Source organism: Chelonia mydas, chromosome 1 (assembly GCF_015237465.2).
Source record: "Chelonia mydas isolate rCheMyd1 chromosome 1, rCheMyd1.pri.v2, whole genome shotgun sequence".
Classification (NCBI taxonomy): domain Eukaryota; kingdom Metazoa; phylum Chordata; order Testudines; family Cheloniidae; genus Chelonia; species Chelonia mydas.
In genome coordinates, this window is record NC_057849.1 from 316,316,716 (window position 1) to 316,339,123 (window position 22,408).

The window sequence follows — 22,408 nt, forward strand, 5'->3', positions numbered from 1 at the left end:
CCACCTGTACCCTAGAGTTCAGAGTGGGGAGGGAACCCTGACACACTTTTTCCTTTTCTTAAAAATAGGTACTATATTAGCAATTCTCCACTTATAGAGTATGGCCCCCAACTTTACAGATTCATTAAAAATCCTTCATATTGGCCTTCGAAATTTCATGTGCCAGTTTCTTTAATATTCTTGGATGGAGATTATCCAGCGCCCCCAATTTAGTCGCAATAAGATGTTTGAGTTTGACTTCTACCTCAGATATGATACTTTCTACTTCCATATCCTTATTTCCATTACTTACCATATCACTACCCCTTAGCCCCTCATGACCCTTATTAAAAACTGAGGCAAAGTATTCATTCAGGTGATGGGCTGTGCCCAGATTATCTTTAATCTTCACACCATCCTCAGTGTTTAGCAGTCCTACTTCTTTCCTTGTTTTCTTTTTATTTACTTGGCTATAGAACCTTTGATCATTGGTTTTAATCTCCTTTGCAAGGTCCAACTCTGCTTAGCTTTTGGTAGTTCTCATTTTTTCCCTACACAATTCCAGTAGCATTTATTTAATTAGAAACATTAAAGAGGTGTCTATCCGTTTCCAGATCATATTCTGGGAGTCCATCGCATACTGCAAGCACTATCGTAGGGGAACCTCTGGTAGCTTTCTTCACCAAAGTGATTTTGACCCAGACAGGCTCTGTTTTATTCATTCCATCACTTCCATATTGCCACAGAGTGAGAGGATTTGTGATTAGATAAAGAAATGAAGAGAGCAACCAGTGTTTACACCCTCTGATACCTGATGTCAGCAATTTCCTAATCATACTGGGCAAGCTTGATTTCCTTGATCATACACAAAAATGTTTTTGCCGCATCACAGCTCAGTAATTATGGAGGGTTAATGCATAGGTCATCAATAGGGAAAAAATCTTTCCAGTATTATTTTGATTACTTCCAGTATTAACACAAATCCAATAATATCAAATATGGCTTCAAATCTTTGTTTCTAATTTTCAATTTGTAAAAGTCATATTTGAAGCTTTATTTTGCTTTCCTGTGCACAGATATTAGGTATACATTATTAGCAGGCATAGTATATAGATCACAAACCTTAGACTGGCATACCATATAGATGTGTAATTTCATGGTGATGCTTAGACATTCAACTCCAGTTCTTTTATTCTCCATTATCTCTGAGCTTTAAAGGCTTCCATTAACTTAATAGGTTTTGGATCATGCCCACAGTGAATTAAAATGAACAAGTTATATAAATCCTTCAAAAAGGTTTTTGACTGACCCTGAGTGCACTTCTTCACCATAGCATATGAACTTATAAAAGGGTAAACTTTCAAAGCAATCCATTGAAAAAGACTCACTCAAAACCCTTCATTTACAATCAAAATGTATCTGCTTATTTCTCTTGTGTAACGCTTAAAATTTATCCCAAAGTATCTTGATCATATTACACTTCAAAGTGCACAGAAACAGAACTTGAGCAGGCAAATGATTTGAAACTTACTCTCTCTGTTCTTGACATAAAAATATTGAAATCCCTCCTGGGTTATGTATTATATTGCAGAGAACTTGAAATAATCAAAGAGCTTGGCACTTCTCCTCACACTCATTATACAAACATTATAGGATAGCTTCACTCAACACTTTGCAAAGAGCTATTCAGTTACCAAATGTACACAAAGATTCTAAAGTATTAAATATATTTAAATACAAAAACACATTAAAATCCATTTTAAATAGAGCCATGCAAAATATTCACAGTGAAAGCCCTAACCAAGGAAAGATCCCCATGTTTCTCGGTTGAAATAAGGGGCAGGGGATGGTAAATGAGTCTGATCTGGTCTAATTAACACTATATATGAAAGTCATGGTTTTCACGTGAAACACATGAAATTCATATGAATGAATCTCATAATCAGGACTATATCAATACTTACGACAGAAACAGTACCCAGAACTATAGTATCAGGACTTCTAAGAATTATGTCATTTAAAACTACAGCAGCCACCAATTTAGTGATCAGATGAGTACTCAAGAAACTCAGCCTACTTTCCTTCTTCATACAGGCCTCTTTGGAGCAGCCAATTTAGAAAAACAAACAAACAAAAAAACATACCACAGCCCCTGCCCTCGTGATGATGTCAATTCTTCTTCACCTGACTAAGGGCTAGTCTACACTGGCAACACTAAAGCGCTGCCATGGCAGCACTTTAACGCGGCTTGTGTAGTCATGACAGAGCGCTAGAAGAGAGCTCTCCCAGTGCTCTAAAAAAACACCTCCATGAGAGGCGCGGCTCCCAGCGCTGGTGCACTGTTTACACTGGCGCTTTACAGCGCTAAAACTTGCTGTGCTTGGGTGGGGGGGGGTATTTTTTCACACCCCTGATCGAGAAAGTTGCAATGCTGTAAATTGCCAGTGTAGACAAGCCCTTAGGCTCCACACCGGACAAATGATAAAATTACTTTATTCAGTCATTATTAGTAACAGGCCTGAGCTGTTACATCCCAGAATGGCTCAAATCAAGAGTTTCTTTTCAGCCTCTTATCAGGTGTGGTGCCAGAGGTGAAATTTGTAACCAGATGAGAACTTCTCCATAGTTCTAGAGTGTTCAAATCCAGGCTTTCAGTTCAAATCCTGGTATCTATGGATCTCTAATCATTACAGATCCATATACAATTTTCAGGAGGGTGTTGGTGATAAAAGCTAGTCTTCAGAATTATCACCCTGAAGGAGGTCCTGCATTCCCCCTGCTGTGGCCCCAAATCAGGTGCTTAAATGCTTTGCTGAACAGGGATGGATTTCTGAATCATGGCTTCTGAAAGAAATCTTCCGCAGGAAAAGATATTACAGAAACTCCTAGATAAAGCAAAGTGTTATTCTGTCTTTTATTTTTATCTGTGGGTTTTATTCATATTATGTGCTGTGTGCTGTGAAGGCAATGCAATGAAATTCATTATACTAACTGAGCATCCTCTTCATCTTGTCTCTAATAATTTATTTTTACAACACTCATCTCCAAGTGCGCTATAGAGAACTGCAACTGACAGATATGGAAAAAAATTCTTACTTACTTTAATACCTCTGTTGGTAAAATATGAGGAGAACTGAGTCTATGGATGGTTTGTGTTAATACAGAGTTTCCTACTGCTGAGACAAAATGGCAAATATTTTCTTATACATCATTTCATCTGCTATCCTCATACTACCCTAGCATCAACTGAAAAACTTGCAAAGATGGCTGAAAAAAAAATCTTTATTTGATTATTTTTTTTAGCTTTGAATTATGCAAATTGGTAAACTCCTGAACACAAAATAGTCACTGTAACATTTAACAAGCAGTCAGAAAGCAGGTTGGTTTGAGAGAAGACACAGCAATCTTCTGAACTGAATTAACATAGTCCTGAAAACATGGGGGCATGCCCAGTTTAACACAGGCATCATGAGAGTCACTCATTATTATAATTACTACTTATACTAAGCTAGCAAAGCAAAAGCCCCAATCAAGACTAGGTGCCCCATACCCTTGGTGCTATACAAACACATAAAATGAGACCATCTCGGCCCCAGGAGCTTTAGACTTGAACCTGTAAACATTTATATAGAAGTAACTTCATACATGACTAGTCCCTTATAGGCATAAGCAGACCAACACAAACATACTCCTGTACTAAGGGCTGAAGAGTTAGTGTTTGGCAAACTGGGGTGAAAATCAACAGTGCATTAGCATGCCACACACTAACTGTTCATGGAGACCCTACTACCTAAATCAAAGCACACTATGGAACTTCGGGTGCATGGCACAGGGTCCACATGGACAGTTAGTGTGCGGCAGATTAGTGCACTGTTGATTTACCCCCAAGCTTGATCTAAGACACTTTATATTGCAATTTATTATTCCTCAGGGAATTCTGCACAAAAATTAAATATTCTGTGCACATTTTAAAATTCTGCAAAAATCTTCGTATTTTATTTGTCAAAATAACACAATATAATCATACCATTTTCAATTATTTGCTGACAAGTATTTTCAAATAAATTACCACAATAGTTGAAAATGGTGTGATTATATTGTTATTGCGTTTTTGTGTTAATTTTGACAATGAAAATATGCAGAACTTTTGCAGAATTTTAATTTTTAAAATTTTTCAGTGCAGAATTCCCTCAAGACCACCAGGGTTCTGCGTGGTGCAATCTGGATGTGGGCAGCTCAGTCGGGGTCTGGGAGCAGGGGGGAACCTGGGTGCACAGGGGCTCGGTGCAGGTTTCTGGGTGCAGAGGGAATGGGATTGTGCAAGGGGGTGTGAGGTGAAGGTGGTTAGGACTCAGTGGGGCGGGGGGTCAGGGTGCAACTGGTTGGGGCTCAGTGGTGCAGGACCAGGTATGGGGGGCTCCTGATGCAGGGGGTGAGGCTCAGCAGGGTAGGGGTTTGGGAGGGGCTTGGTGGGGGAGGCTGGGTGTGGGGGGCTCCTGATATGGAGGGGACTTGGTGAGGGGGTTCCAGGTGCAGGGGTGGGGGGAGGAGTCACTGTATAGGGAACTGCTCCCCCAGCCTGCCCAACTCCCATGCATCCAGACCCCCCAGCACCAAACTCCCCCCCACACACACACTCACGCACTGAGCCTCACCCCCCGCTCCCCCGCCGAGCCTCATACACACCCCCGCACCCAGACACCACCACCACCACCTGCGGCGCAGCCAGGAGAAGTGTCTGGGGGTTGATCTGATCGAGCCCCGGCTGCTCCGTGCAGGGAAGGGGGAGAGGGAACTCCGTCTCCATCCTCCCGCCCCTCCACGCTGGCACTAACATACCTGGATGGCCAGGGCATCCCCCCACCCGTGATTTACCACTCCCCCCCCCTCCCCCCCCAGCTGCCAGAACAGGCTCGTCTTCGCCGCCGAGCTGCTGGGGAGAGGTGAGGGAGCACGGGTGCCGCTTCTCCTTGCTTCCCCACAGAAACCATTTTCTGCAAGGACGCAAAGGGGTGCTGCTGGCGGGCATTTTTCTGCTGCGCCGCTGTTGTGCAGTATTTCCCCGGGAGTAAATTCAATAGCTCTCCTTACAATAATCAAGAAAGGATATTTAGAATATGATTTAATTTTACAGTGGTGTGTTTTAATCAATATTATGCTGACATATCATTGCCCTGGGAACAGGGTCTAATAGCAATGTAGAGCAAAAAAAAAAAAAAAAAAAAAATTAAAATATTTTGAAGAAGTTACCCAGCAGGTAGAATGGAAATATAAAGCTGCTTCTCACATATGTGTTTGTTACTCCATATATCCAGGATTACCAACATTTTATTATGAAGTACAATTGCTAAGAGATATCCTACATTTCCAGATTACAGCATAAACACTCCTGCTAGTCACCCACCATGAATTTACACAAACACATTCTATGACAGACTACAGAGTAGCAGCCGTGTTAGTCTGTATTCGCAAAAAGAAAAGGAGGACTTGTGGCACCTTAGAGACTAACAAATTTATTTGAGCATAAGCTTTCGTGAGCTACAGCTCGCTTCATTCACCCACTGAATGCATCCGATGAAGTGAGCTGTAGCTCACGAAAGCTTATGCTCAAATAAATTTGTTAGTCTCTAAGGTGCCACAAGTCCTCCTTTTCTTTTTATGACAGACTAGTTTGCTCCAAGTGAGCTGCTAATGAAGAAGTGAATGTAATTGCCAAGGGGCTGTATAACATAATTTGACATCTCAGTAGTTGTCTTAGAAAGCTGGTGACTTAATGCTTGTATTTCAACCAGGCATTTGCAGGAAGCACAATTTTGACCAAGGGCAAAATCAGTTTTCTGGGTACCGAAGTGTGCAGACCCTGATCTTCCCACAGTTATGCTATGGTCAGAGACTACAAATGGGTCCCAAAGGATTCCCCTTTTGTATCATGTTATTTATTTTTTATCCTTATTTCGTTTTTGCCACCTGAATGTGACTACTGTATAATTTTTAGAAATATAATTCTTGGAGCCTAAACCTATTATTTCTTATTGTGGAAAAGATCTACAAGAGAAAAAATATTCTGGGAAAATAAATATGGATGACCTTACTCCATTTAAAATATTTATTTCAGTTTGTTTAAACATATATTAGATGAATATTTATCACTAGGAAATAGTCATTGCAAGAGAAATAGATACATTATTTCCTTAAATAACCTGATGGAACTAATACTTTTCTCTCGCTGCACCCATATACAGAGACTGATCAAGAAGTATACAGTAAATGCCTTCTACACTTTGTCTGCATTATCTTGTTGCAAGGAAAATACTCTCTCCTTAAGTTAGGTTACAATAATCAAATTGATCTGCACAACTCAGCCTCAAGCTATGTACTTTAAACTTTATTTCCAAGAGTTAGTCTGGGTATGCTGCTCAGTTCCATTAACTTAAATGCCTTACCATCTTCAGCTCAATGCAAATTCCTAGGATAACACAGACAGCAGACGGATACCATTAAATGTTTCCTTATTATACAAAACAAACACAGTTCTAGCTGGGCTTTGAATGAAGAATAAAATAGCACTCAGCACTGTAATAAAGTTCTTTTCCCTCTTGACACATTAGAGAGACTAAAATAATCAGCGACTTGCTCACAGTCAATGGATCAAATTTTGACTGACTTATACCCCATGCAGCCCCACTGATGTAAATTGGGTCACATGGTAAAAATCAATGTGGAATTTGACCCAGTTAGTATCCTTTCCCCATACAAGATAAGGGATTTATTCTCCCTTGCTGACCTTGTATCAATAGCTGTGAAGTTACCCCAGTGCATCTCCAGTGGTATCACAAGAACAACAGAGCAGATTTTGACCCTTTATATAGGCTAAAAACAAAGCAGACACAAGTGGATCCTGAAAAAAGTGTGTCTGCCTGGTTGTCTATGGGTAGCTTTGAAGTATCTTCCCTAGTTATGAGGCTCTAAGGATCATCATGATTTTGGCACAGGATGCAAACACATAACTTCTTTCTACAGCCTACCAGATTTGTCTGAAATGTTCCCTATTTCAACTTGGCTTCTTTCCCTACACTTCGTAAATTCTCTTCACTTCTGTTATGTAACTGTGGACCATACTCTAACTGATCATTACCCAAAACTGTTGTTGACAAAATGGCAGACTATGGCCCATTGTCACTCAGTGAAAGATGACTATGAAACATCATAGTCTATGATGGCAGTAAAATGCTTTCTACAGGTTTTGAGTAAACCATGTGGCCAGTGCAGGGACTGGTATTTGGAGCCAAGGCCCTGTCCTCACTCTATCCCTTTTAAAGCACCTATCATCTATTGGAGCACAAAAGCACTGAGTGCTGATCCAGCTCTGCTCCAATTGAAGTCAGTAGGAATTATATCTTTGATTTCAATGGGAGTATCCCTTCCTAGGGTTTGTGACAACACAAGGTGAAAGGACAAGAAATATCTTTGCACAGACAACAAGGTCTGGCCAGAATTTGACTATTAATAATTTTCTGCTTAGGACAATGTCCTCTAAATTTGAATTCACTTTCTCTTGAGAACAGCTACAAATCTACTACAAGTTTCAGAGTAGCAGCCGTGTTAGTCTGTATCAGCAAAAAGAAAAGGAGGACTCGTGGCACCTTAGAGACTAACAAATTTATTTGAGCAAAGCTTATGCTCAAATAAATTTGTTAGTCTCTAAGGTGCCACAAGTAAAGCTACTACAAGTATCTCTTCTACATGGCACATTATCATTGGATCTTGTTTACATACAATCAGAACTATTTTCTAAAATGTCTGGAGATTTGGGGGGGGGGGGGGGGGATTTTTTACTTTGAAATGTTTGATTCTGGGCTCATAGTGCAAAACTTATTTTATTATCTATTTACATTTGGTTCACAAAACGTCACAGAACGTTTGCAACTCAGATCTAAAATATGTCACTATCTCACTTTATACATTCAAGAAAACAGTACTTGAAGAGTTTTGAAAAGGTAGAATTTTCAACAACTTTTCCTACTTTATAAAATTAGCATGAATCCTGGTAATTTGGGATAGTATTGGGTTGCTGGAGATCACTTAAACAGCTGCTGGATTCTCCTGAATTTCTGTCCAAATTCTTTTCTTTAAATTGTCTTCCCCATGAGGAAACAACATCACTAAAAATAAAAATAGAAAATAAAATGATATTTAATAAAAAATAAAGCTGTGAAAGTAATACAACACATGCAAATGATACTTTTTAATCTGCATCCTATTGCCCACATTTGTAGTCTATGTTACATCCAGAAAAAGTATGTTAAAAGAACATTAAGATTAAAAAATCAAGTTAGGAAATGTTAGAATTAAGACAGCCTGTGCAACTTTAATTTGGCTCCCTTGTGTATATACACATTATGATATAGTCTTTAATTACTTGATAATGTACTATTTTTTCCAGGGGCCCCAATGTCATTCAGGAAATAGGTTGTTATTCAGTATTTCATTTTATGCTCCACATTCATTCACACTCCAGCTAAACCCTAGTACTGAATGCAATGTTATTAATTTCTTCGTGAGTATTACTATGGTGCTCTTACCATATTATAAGTGTTTCATAAATACTAATAAATTTATCTTCACAACACATCTGTGAAATTAGGTGGTATTATTTTCCCCATTTTCTATTTTCTCTGCTCTCAAATCCTCTGCTTGGCACCATATTGGCCCTTAGTACCTGGGAGGAGCAATTTCAGGGAACATCACGTTCAGCCCCTATAGACCTTGGATGGAGCATGCTCAGTCACTCTGTGGAGATGGTGCACGTGTACTCTCAACTCCATGTAGGAGCTGTGTGGACATGGAGCATGCCCATTATGGATGACATAGATAAATTAGCTGCTGTACTCTAACAAGTTTCTACTGAGCATATGCAAACTGATTTTCAAATTTTCATGGGTCTGGCAAAAGGCATATCCCATTTATCCTTGACAAATTTGAAGCTTCTGCTCCGAAAAGGCGGAACGAATTTAACATGAGCAAAACAACATATTTTCTGCTTACCTCATTCTCAGAAAATGGCTGGATCATTTTAGTGCAAACTTTCCAGAAATGTTCATTTTGAGTCAAACATCCACCAACGAAAATTTCACCTCACATGGCTTATCTTTGGCAAAGTTATAAGCAACTGAAAACCAAAAGCAGTGATACCAACTCAACCTATAATATTGCCAAATAGGTTCCAATTCTGTAGAGTGCTGAGCCTCTCCTACAAAGCTAAGCACCTTTGAAATCAATTGATATCAAAAAGAATTGAAAGCACTCAGCACTTCCCAGGTTCTAGCTGCCTTCAGGCTGTAAGCTCTTTGAGGCAGAGACTTTGTTTTTACCTGTTAATGGAATGCATAGCTCATAAAATCAAAAGTATAAATAATGGAATTGCATTTCCCTCCATTTACTACCAAAGACTGAGGTTCCACTGCTGAGTTTTTGCTGCCTTTGCTCTGGCATCCAACTGTCTCAACTGCAATTATAGGAAGTTTCTCTTATCCCAGTTTTGTGTCTCAGCAGAGCAGGAAACTGCCAAATCCAGACAAAAAGAGAACAGGCAGGTGGTCTGGTGACAAGAAGCACCCCATAGATGCTATAAGGGGGAAAAGTGAGGTAGAAATCCCAGGAAGAAAGGGAACATGAAAAGGAATCTGGTTACCACACCCAGGTGATCTGCACACAACAGTAGAGAAATGCGAAAAGGAGCTAAGGTCTTGGGAGAGTGAGGGTTGAAAAAGGAAGGGCAGGGGGTGGGATTTTCAGTCTGAAACATACAAACACAAATGGGAGTGCAGCATGGTGCTTTTCTAGCAGAATTCAAAAACTTAATTACAGCCTAAAACATCCCCTTTAGGTGTATTCATTTATACTGGTGCACAGGGAGTGTAAAGCTACCAGACCAGACTGTTATCATTTTACATCCACTTTCTATTCACTTTGTGTAAGTTCAAATAATGAGAAAAGGTACAAGGCAGCAGAGAAGCAGGCCAGTGCATTCACCGAAGTTGCACCTATGGAATAAATCCAGAATATCCATCCAAGTGACATTAACTCTCCTTCTTTTAACAACCAGTAACAAACTATTTACTACACTGGGATATACAGGATGAAAGAATGTATCCCACAGAAGTACGGCAGCTATGCAGAAACTATTGAAGGTTGGATTTGAACCCACAAGTGACTGTAGGTTTAAAGACAGATCCCTTATTTAAAAGATACTATAAAATGTAATAGAACTGGTCATCATTCTATAGAAGGTTTAAACCAATCTATAGATTCCTAGATCAGGGATATAATTCTCAGTCAGTATCTATAGGCTAGTGTAAAACTGATGATCAAAAAAACAATTCCCCCCCCCCCAAAAGAAAACAAAACAAAACCCCAAACTCTAGCGATTTCCATAAAGGATCCTAATAATGATTTAAGATTAAATCTGTGTGGTTTATTTTGTTTGGTTATATTTTATCAGAAAAGACATGAGGTTTGACATGATATAAATGACTAAAACTGACAAATCAGGGCAATAGTTATGGAGAGAAACTATAGACCATTTCCAGTTGGGATGCCGCACTGGTAGAGATAAGTATAATTGGTATAGAATATAATATTAGACTGTAGTGGGAGTGGTAGGTGCTTGATAAGTCCTCAGCACCTCTCCTGGCCTGGCACTCACATAGACAAGACAAGCAAAAATAAGGCAGAGAACAGTACTTGAAATAAGTCTGGTTAAAGTAAGTAACGTACTGTACATATGTACAATACTGGATACCTATTACTGATAAAGGTATTGATAACACATCATATGAAATGTAAGAACAAGTGAAAATGACTACAGATGAGTCAGATGCTCAGATTTGCCTTTTCAGAACCACTTGATTTGTTGCCAGAAAATATATGCTTGAAGCTCCAATTTGGTAGAGTAACAGTATCATCCAGTGGCCATTTAGAATAATCCAAAATAGAGTATATATTCCCTATGGATCTATGAATGAGAGTACATACAACCCACTTCTTATGTTAAAGAGGGGCACTTGGAGCTAACTCAGTTGAGCTGATTTCTGACTACTAACTCCATGTGTCTTGTCATTATGCTGCTTTATTTTTATTGCCCTTCATTTACTGCCATTCTGTTTTAACTCAAGATAACATTAAAATGAGCATTTACAAATATTCAGGCTATGAAACTGGCTGATCAATAAGAAATAACTGCATTCAACATTTAGATCTAGGTTTTGCTGTAAAGGCTCAGGGAAAGTACATGCTGCAGCTGCAGCAGTTTTACCACTCTCAAAATGTAGTCTGGATGCCTTTCCCGCTACATTTATTGGCTTTGCTGGTCACTACAGGACATGTCTACACTGGAGCTGGAAAGTCTAATTCACAGCTTGAGGAGACATACCTATGCTAGCATGCACACAGCAGGAAAGCCTAGCCACCACAGCAGCATAAGCACACAGCCACAAGTAAGCATTTCCTCACAGTAGCATAAACAGCAGGAGGGCCTAGTTGCCATGACTATAATCCCACCTGAATCCTTTTGGGCAGACAGCCACTCATGTCTACTTGAGCTGAGAACGGATGGGGCCACTGTCCTGCCAGCAGACTTTGTGGAACGCTGTTGCCATTGCCACTGGCACTAACAAAGAACAGTAAATTTCTTCTCTAGATGGACTCTAGCAACTGGACAGGAGCACAATAAGTGTGTAGGGGAGGCGGTAGGGTGGGCTGCTTAAAAAGAGCCAAAAGAGCCTCCAAAAGAGGTTCCATATGGCCCCTGCAGTGTGCTAAACCCTGGGAGCTGACGAATGCTGGCCAACCACACCCCACTTCCCCAGCTGGCCAATAGGTGCCAGAGACAGCCACTACCTATTGCCCCTTGACAAGCATCTCCCTCCCTTGCTACTGGAACCGTTCCCATTTCACCTCCAGACCCATCAATTTCTCCCACCCTATGATGTGGGTGTGTGGCATGTAACTCTAACTGGGCTACACTGGCTATTCATGTAGAGGAAGTCGAAGTATCTTAGTTCAACTTACCTGGCCGTCCTCACGGCGACGAGTCAACTGCAGTGGCTCCCCCATCAACTCCGCTTACTCCTCCTGCCGAGATGGAGTACAGGCGTCGATTCAGGGATCAATTTATCACATCTAGATGAGACATGATAAATCGATCCCCGATAGATCAATCACTACCCACCGATCCAGTGGGTAGTGAAGACATACCATGCAGGTTTATTTATCCTTTCCAACACTCTTGCTTTGATGGTGATGGTGGATGTTTATTTTAATAAGTATGGATATTAAGAGTTTATGGTAGCGTCATTTACCTGCCCATTGTAATGCATAAAGAAAAATGTAATTACCTGCACCTTTGGTTCTTGCTCAGGTAGCAAACACTGTACTTCTGCAATGGAAAGTTAAAGATTAGGTTGCACATCCCTCTCTTTCTATTGGCATGCCAATCAGTATTTTTACTGAGTGATAAGAAAATTTTAATATCAAGAAAATCAATGTGAAAGGCCCCTAGTGGTTATTGGAAGAGTTTCCTAGAGAGCATATTGAAAAGCTTATGGTGGATGATGTAAAAATCTTATGATGACAGATGTGAAAGATCTATGGCAGATGCGGTTAAAGTCCAATGGAGGCCAATACAAGAGACTCAGGATCAAGAAATGTTTAGTTGTAATTAAAGTAGAGGCAACAAGTATTCATCCTTTTCAGCAATTTACTTTGCGTGATTTAGCATTCTTCAAGTTTTGACTTTTCGTTAAATTTTAGGAGAGTGAACGTTTTTTATGGTGACAAATGTGACATTTTGAAAAGATACTTTCATGTGAAAATTCCCATTTGTGACTACTTATGATGAAGAAGCAAGAGCAGCAGCTGCTGAGGGATTGTGCACGGGACTAAGAGCCAAGAGCTTCTGAGTTCTATTCCCATTTAGCCCACTTGAATTACCTTTTTAATAACTTTCACTTGCACTCACCAAATATTATAATCATGATTATCCTCCCCTGTTTAGGGATGAAGAAGCTGAGACTTAAAACTAGGTGAGTAAGCCCAAGGTCACACAGCATGGCAAAATCAAAACTAGGATTGAAACCCAAGAAGCATGTTTTCCTCGATAACAACACCTAATTCAGTGGCATGAAACCAAGGATGAATTTGGCCTCAAGTCTCTAGACTCATATCCTATACCTAAGCCACAAGACTAGAGTGCCCTCTTGACCAACACTTGACATCAAAGCTAGTCACTTAAACATTAAGTACCTGTGGATTTCTTAGATTCTGACGATTGTTGGATTATCTAAAAAAAAAAATGGATTAACAAAGATGAAGTGAAGCTTTTACACATTAGAGACCCCTTTGTTTCAACCAGCTGATGCTGCAACTGGTAGAGATAAGTATAATTGGAATAGAATATAATATTAGACTGTGGTGGCATCATGCCACCACAGTCTATCAGTGTGCCATCAAGGTATATGTGTCTCCAGTACAAGATGTCTGTATCACTTTAGACAGTGTAGATATAGCTCATGAAGGCTGGCTGCTCAGGAGTCCATTAGAATATAGGCATAATATAATCCCACATTAAACCACTGCTATCACAAACCCAACTGAACATAGTTAATATAGCTCCCGCTTCATTCTAGCCCCCAAAAGATGCAAGACTTATGCAATATCCTCTTCTTCGTATGCACTTCCGTTCCTGCTATCTAATCATTACTCTTAAAGCTGATCTTTTTGTTCTCCAGGCCCTCCTGTGAGCGGTTTGGCAAACATATTAGTCCAATTTCTTCATTCAGAAATTTATATAAAAGTTCAGCTATTTTACAGAATTATAAATCTCAGTTCCTGTTGGATAGAACATTAGGGTCTCTCTGTGCTGCTCTGAGGTGACAAAGCAGCCCTGAATCTGGTTTAGCTAACCCCTGGAGAACTTCCCCTAAGTAGAGGACCAAAAGAAAAGTGCATGGCTGAGGCATACCTGCACCTGGTTGATTCTTTCTGTACTGGCTTTTGAGGGAGTAAGGGGGGATGGGTACTGCCAACCAACACTAATTAAAACAGCTCTAAAGCTGCTCTACTTTCTGCTGAAGACCAGACCAGTGCCAGGATGGCCCAGCACTGACTGGTTTTCCAGCATACACACACCACAAACTTGCACCAAGCACTTCTTAGCTGGCTCTGAAAATGAAGACCCAAAATCAGGAGCCTGTCAAAGCCTACTACACTCCTCTCATGCTTTGTGCTGAGCATCTTGTTACATGTATACGCTGTGGCTTCCAACATAAAGAAGCTGACATGATTATCACAAATTTGTTAAAATTCAGGACAGCAATTCAAAGCATACATACTTCATTTTCTGACTTCTTTTAAATGTTGCGATAACATCTCACACTTAAAGTTACTTTTCATACAGCTCATTGCGAGGTGTACCAGATTTCCCAGACATTTTGAAATACCATAGTTCTGTGAACTACATGTTATGTGGGTATGGATAGATAATAGCTTATGAAAGTTTGTCGCCCATATTCAAAATGTATATGATGAAAGGTCGATGCTATGAGAGGTTATGAGGCCTCTGGGTTGAAACTGGGCAAGTTTACTTTTGAATATGCAATATGATGCTTTACACATGTACATTTCTTTAAATAAGTGTGTGAAATGTGGGAATATTCTTCCCTCCCTTAACAGTACATTTTCATAATTTTAAATGCTTATTTTTCTTAATGTTACCATTCCTTGGTAGATGCTTTTTAACTTTTATGCTAAGCAGCAACCCTAACTCAACTAAATTCTTGTCTGCTGATTTATAATGGCATTACATAATTGAGTACATTATGAAGAATTTATTCACTTTACCAGCAGAATTTTTCCAATCAGTATAATTAGCATCTAACATTTAGCAAGTCGTGTTGACCTCCTCTTCCCTTCGCCATTTGCTGACTGTGCAGTATTGCTACCTTCTGATTCTCATGCCCTTCTTTCCTATCTGCCTTTTCGATAGGATTGCTCTATAATTATCCTATCAGTCTTCTGCTCATTGTTTGAAACTGTTCTTCCAAAATGCTCCTGCTTTTGTATTAGAGGGGACTCGTCTCTGGACCACTCTTTAAAGCTAGTTACTTTATATATTCCCCCAGGTTTGAATGCCAAGTGATACTTCTTCCTGGGTTGGAATGTGGTTTTAATACCATTATGTCAACTTTCACTTTAGAGTCGACTGACTTGATCCAAGAGCTAATTGTATTGACATTAACCAGTTTTAACAAGCCTTAAAGTATCTATAAATCATTTCTTTAGTAGCTCTACTTATTGCACTACTTTGTTAACATACTGTATTGAATTGACAAGTGGGCTGAAATTCCCATCCTGTAACATAAGTTGCTTTCCCGAGCCTCTCTTTCCATAGACAATGAGGTGCTTCTGATAATGTTGATTTAGAGCACACAAGAACACATAATCCTTGACCCTTTTTAAAAGTTTCAGTCTCGGTCACTTGGATTTATCCAGTTTTATCTGGCTGCTATGACAGACCGAAGAGTTTGGATTTGCAATCTCCAAATTATCTGTACCAAGAAATCATTTTATTTTCCTTGCATTTATTTTTGTTTCAAGGTAAGATACAGTTCTACTCACCTGGCTTCTTCACTTAAAAGCTTTTAACATATAGTTAATTCAGTCCCACACTCTCATTCTGGCTTGGATGCTGCCCATTTTTGTTCCAATTTGCTCCCAGGGTGATTTCATTAATATTAAGTAAAGTTCTTTGAAAGAAAGTGCCATATAAATATTATTATTTATGTTTATATATTAATGACAACGTGAAGGACAAGCTGTTGCAAGGTGCCACTCTCCACCTGAACTCAAATCTTCACTTAGCATATTGGCACTAGTCTCCTTTAACAAATCACTATTTACTGCCCATGGTAGTGAAGTTACCATGGAATTTACATTATTTCCCATTCTAAGTCTCAAGAATGCCACAAATAATGTAGTAAAGTGAAATATCAAATTGCAGTAAATCCTAATTTTTAAAATGATACACACTGTACCCACTCTTCCAATCCCTCTGTTAATTTCTTCACATTGCTTCAGTGTCTCTTTCGCTCGCTCACTCTCACACACACACACCCCACAAGGCTTCCAGCACTGGTTCTGTGTGTGTATAACCAGCTCCTTTCTGTATTCCTCAGGAGGTGTTAATCTTTGACTTAGATAACCAATGGAATCCTGCAATGTAAGCCCTGTGGCCTGAAGCCCTTAGAGAGCAGAGAGCTCGGAACAGGAGAGCAGGGACCCAGCTGCTTGAGAACTCCAGATGAAGAGAAGTTCCATAGGGGAGGCAGCTCTCTGCCAGCATCTGCTGGGGAGCAGAGGAACTTACTGAATGCACATTATGTATTTCAGTGAACAGACAATGACTCTAGATAGGTGCAAGGGTTATGGAAAATAGTCACCAGATTTGGAATGAGAAAAAATTATTACCATCATTCTATCAATACTGGGTTTTTTTCAAATGAAAAAATGACCAACTCACTGAATTGTACCAAAGGCATACTGTTTGACCTTATCACAGTCTCTTCTCCTAGATGTCTTGACATAGTATAAGTTCAGACTAAAGCACTAGGGAATGCCCAAGATTGCACCACTGTAAAGTGTCGTAGCATGTGAATGGCTTTACCAAGCTATAGATTTTGTGTTTCAAAGACTTTTTCAGCTAATGGGGCAAAATCATCTTCAACAGATAACGGATTTATGCCATTGACAAACCTCCCAATACCTTCTCTCCCCCTTGTCAGGAAGCCTAAACTTCAAGCTCATGAGAGTACCCAGTTGGAAAGAGAGTTTTCACTCTTGTGTTCATAAGTTAGAAACTCAGGATGAAACACCTGTGCAGAGAACCAGCACAAGATCTGGCCATCTCTTAAGTAGGTTTTTCAAATAAAAAGAATGAGGTTTTTGTGAGATCCTGTGGATTTGCTTACATGTAATTTTTCCATTTGCATACCAGTGAATCCAGTCTGACCAAGAAACGGCAAAATTCCATCCTGCCAGAAACTGAATATTTATTGTTATTTATTAACCATACACAGTACACTTGGCATTGTATGCTGCTGGGGAAAACTCACCATTTGGGGACAAGAGTGGAAACTAATACATGTTCACAGTGAAAAGAGTTGTGTTTCTTTTTAATACAACAAAAACATTCACTTTAAACCACAACTTAGTTTGCTTAACTCATGAAAACATTGTACCTAATCCTGCAGCCATTGAAATCAATGGAGGTTTTGTCATTGCCTTCACCTTTCCATTGAAAGGTCCCATGATCTTTCAGTGGAGATCAACATTTTAGCAAAGAGCTGTATTTTGTATATAACGACAGGGAGACTAGTCACATATTTGACTGATTAATATTGTGGCTGTTGTTAGTATATAGGTCTGTTTGTTAGCCTGGGATAGAATTTTGGGTTTGACTTTTTGATACTCTTATACTGATATTTGTAAACAAAGGACAAAGACACTGTGATGTTGCTTCTGCAGATGGATTTGTTAGTACAATGGGAATAGATAAGAGCAGTTAAAGCGTAACTCAGAGCACCCTTTAAGATTGTCTCAACCCCTATATCAAGGCAAAATCAAGCAACCAGGCAAAGGGGCTTGGGGGGAGGTATAAAATACTAAAGGACCAAAGAAATGCCAGCCCCTGACCGGAGCACAACCTCCCTCCTTACCCCTCTCATGGGATACAAAAGAGGTGGGATGAAGACCCCAGACCCAAAATGGAACATGACCCTAAGTTGTAAGGGGTGGGACTGTGGGCATGCACTTCAGATATAATTATGCTTCCTGAGGAGGTGGGGAGAGACACTGGGAAACAAGGCTCTGCGGCGTCAGAGTTATGAAACACGTTTGCTGGAAACTAACCCCACTAAACATTGCATTGTCTACACTTCGGACTTCTGGTCTTCTGCTTTCTGTCTGCGTGACAAGAACCAGGGGAGAGGGTGAAGGGAAAGCGCTCTACCAGCTGTAACTACAATGATTTATGCACACATGTATCTACCTCTCACTGTGTCTCTATTACATGTGGGGGCAGCGTGTTTACGTACATAAATACAGAGAGAGGAAATACACTCATATCTCAGTGAACACCTAATTTGTACTCACGGATTAAATGGTCTGAATTTCAGAATATAGTGTAACTTTTTTTAAGCATTACCATAGAAAAGTTTATTGTTTGGTTTTCCCTTGGGACAAGCTGAATCATCCTTGATATTAAGGATAGCACTGCAAAGCGGTAGCTACCAAAGATCATTTTGTACCTTAGGCAAAAATGGATTAACATATTTTCTGTCTCACATTCTAAGACTCTGTGTGCATATTGCCTTTTAAATATATAATGAAAAGATTCAAGTCTGGTGGCAATGATGGAGACTAATACGATATCTTATAACAAACAAATTTTCCAACATGCAATCAGAAGCATGTATTACTTTTAATCAAAGACCATTTGTTAAGTGATTTAAATACTAATTAGCAAGATTACACTAAAATGCTTTAATTTAGTGTATGATAACCTTAAGAAAACAATATCTATTTTCTAAGTGCAGCAGTCAGAAAGTTCAAAAGGTAAGAATTTCTTATCACCATGAATAAGCTGGGGACTATGGCCCAAATTTTTAAAAGTATTTAGGCATTTCTGAGCTCATCTCTGTAGTGTCTATCTGATTTAGGAGCCTAAATATCATTTTCAAAATGGATTTAGGCACTTAAAAGCTGAGCCTATATCTGAAATATAAGGGTTTTATTAGTTCTCACATTTCTAAGTCTATGAATGCAGTCTCCTTTCTGAAAAAGTAATATTATTTGTGTTATGTATTCCATGTACAAAGGGCAACCAAATACCTCCAGTCTCTTATTTTAGATTGGGGGAGGGAGGGATCTCCATCAGAAAGCACAAAACATATACAGTATGCATAGCTCAGAAATGTACTGATTTGGCTCCCATTCAGGGAAACAATTACATGCTTAAAGTTAAGCACTGTGATGAATGCTTGGATGTGCTATAACAGTTAACGAATAATGTATGTGACATGATTATTGTGGTGTTTACTGTATTAATATGTTGTCTTAGTATAATAGGAAGTTGTCAGAAAAAGAAGCAGAAAACAAAACAACTCCAGATAAGCCATCTCCTGGTAAACCCTTCAGAGTGGGTAAGAGACAATGTCAGAGTTATTAACTGTGAAGATCCTACCTCCAGTGTCCAGCCAAGTTACAAAGCATGTTTAGCCTGTGTTGGGGGCCAAAAGGACTATAAACCCGTGAAAAAGACACTGTGTGTTCAGAGGTGAGGAAGTTGTTGTGAGAAGCCGTTCAGATTAAGAAACACCCAGACACTGGTGGGGTGTCAGAAGAAGCTAGTAATATCTGAGTCACCATCACAGAGTGGCAGGACTTTTGGTAAAATAGACAATTGTATAGACTGTTTTAAAATCCTCTTTCTCTTAAGTTATGTTTTATTCCTACTGTTCAGATGAGGCAATACTTTGGTTTAAGAAGGCTGTCTGGTCCCCGTATTCACCACTGGTCACATACACCTAAAGAAAGAACCTCATGTGCTGAACCCAGTAAGACCTGCTGGGGTATGCACAGTGGGCACACAGGATCTTGTAGCCAGTGCCCAGTCTCGGAGCCATAGAATGTTGTGATTCTGCTCCAGGAGAGGTAAAGACATGAGGCCTGACACATGAAGGGGTGCACTCAGAGAGACTGGAGTGTGAACAGAATTGCAGCTAACCATGTAACCATGACAACCACATGTTTAAGAGATTTTGTGAATCAGACCTCACTCAGCAGCGATGTGGCAAACTGGCATGGAGGCAAGTGCACAGACCAGAGAAACAAATGCCAATGATTGGCCACAGTTTTTGGCTAGTAGGTGCCTGGTGAATTGTTTAGTAGGATCCTTTTTTATTTTTGACTCAAATTGCCAATAGATGTTGCTGTTTATGCTACCATGAATATACCTTCATTATTGCAGTAATCAGGCAGAACTTTCATAATAATTCATAAGCAAGATATTAAACTATCTTGGCTGAGATTTTCAAAGTTGTGTAGGGGTTAGCTACACATCTGCTATTAAAATCAATTAGAGATGTGTGGCTAAATCCCCTGCACTGCTTTTGAAAATCTCAGCGCTTTTGTTTCTATAACCTCCTTTACGGGATGGAAAGAGCATGCTGACGTCATTGTTTGATACTATAAATCCCTCTCCCTCTCTTTCATATACACATCTGTCAGGGATGTCCTGAAAAAGAGCACAATGTAAGCTCTGAAAGCTTGTCTCTCTCACCATCAGATTCAATAAAATATGTTACTTCACCCACCTTGTCTCTTAGGGATGTTCTAGATACATTTAATCCTGCCTCAGCATGGGGTGGTGGACTAGGTGACCTCTTGAGGTCCCTTCCATTTCTACATTTCTATGCTTCTTTTTAAAAAAATGGTGGAGGTCTAGCATTATTAGTTCTTCCAGCCTTGCTTCCTTTCTGCATTCTTCCATAATGGTTACATTTTTATTTGGGGAATTGATATCTTGTGTTTTGTAATGGTAAATATTGAGACTTGGTTATCAGGGAGAACACATTCCATTTTTTTTATTTCTGCACTAGGTTGAATGCAAAAATTTTATTGGATAATTCAGCTGTATGACTTCAAGATTATCTCACATGTAAACTGACCACTTGTTCAACATGTGTTATATTGAAAAACATGACCACCCTCTGCTTGGATAAGATTGTTTGATACACTTCTGTGCACATCTCCTTAAATCTCTGCAAGAGTCTGCTTGAAGAATGCTCAATGAGGAATAAAGGGACATGGGTGCATTGCAGCCATGAATGTGATGGCAAAATTTCCCAGAAAACACAGAGAATGGAATCATGAGTCAATGTACCAGGTCCGTAATGTTGCTCTTTTCCTCAGGCTGTAATGCTGGGTGATATGGAGTGTATTGGCTTTTTACAGCCACCATTTCACACTCTGTCAGCTGTCTTGTATATTACGATGGCACAGTTTTAGAAATTTTGTTGTTGTTGCTCTTTTATGTCTCAAAGTGTTATTTCTCTCAGGCATTTCTCTGTGAAGAAAGGAACGGACGGGGAATCACTTCCACAGAAACTGATGTCATCGGAGATGTTATAATGTCTGTGACTTGGTTAGGAAAAAATAACCAAACTAACAGGAAAGGTTTGATTATGTTAACCCAAGAACTGACTTTTTTTTGTTTTGTTTCCTGACATAGTTTAAGGGCAAGGTATATTCTCAAGGATCAGCTACATTTAGAGACCTCTTTCTGCAGCCTAATCACAAACTGAAAGTAAACTAAAGACAATGGACTCCCATTCCATTTTGTTTTGTTTTTGTTTTTTGTAAGTGACAGTGGAGATTTCAAGAAGTCAGGTTGTGACAACTTACCTTCCCCCCCATCCCCACTTGAACGAATAGGTTCAGTTTCATCACATTTTACCAAAAAACTAAGCACTGAGGAAATGTTACAAACTTTGAGACACTTAGGGAAACAGCAAGATAAGGAATAAATTAAATACAAACAAGCAGTAAAGAACAAAACAAAGAGGTTTCAGTATCTATAGCCATTTATGTCCAGAAAGCAGCCAGCTAATGACAGGTCAGTGTGTGAGAGTATGACAGTGGGTAAAATTCAGTGGTCAAAATTAAAAATAAAAAGACTTGTGGTGCTCTTCCAAGCTCCAACCACAAATCAAGGTCCACCCATAAAGAAACTGCTCGCCTGAGACACCAAAATGAGATTCCATTCACAGTACATGGTTCTAATGTTCAAAATATAATCATGTATGCTCTCTGGGCTCTGCTGGGGGTCCTTGGGCTCAGCTTACCCTAGCTGGGGCTCACATGCCCTACTGAGCTCCTTGGATTTGGCTGCCATGTAGTGAAGTCTAGATGTCTTTCTGCATTCTGTTAGGCTTCTTGTGCTTTGTGTCTTCCTGACTGGAGTGGGGAAAAATTGTGGTACTCTCCAAAGCCACCCAATCATGGCAGCAGAATGAAATACCGTTTAGCATAGATCATGCAGATCTACATATGGAACTCCCTCTCCTCTCTTACATGCTTTGGTTGGCAGTGAAATAGTTGGCAATGCTGACAATTAAAGTATCATCAATGGGCATTTGACAAACACCTCACTTAGAAGAACAGGATGTTCATCCCTCTCAGAGCTGTTGTTTCAGACTGAAAACTCAAGCTGGCATCTCTGATTCAGTTACAATAAGTTCACATTTTCTGGGCTTTCTTCATAATCATAACTGCTAGAGACATTGTATTTTAATGAACACCTAGATTATGGAGA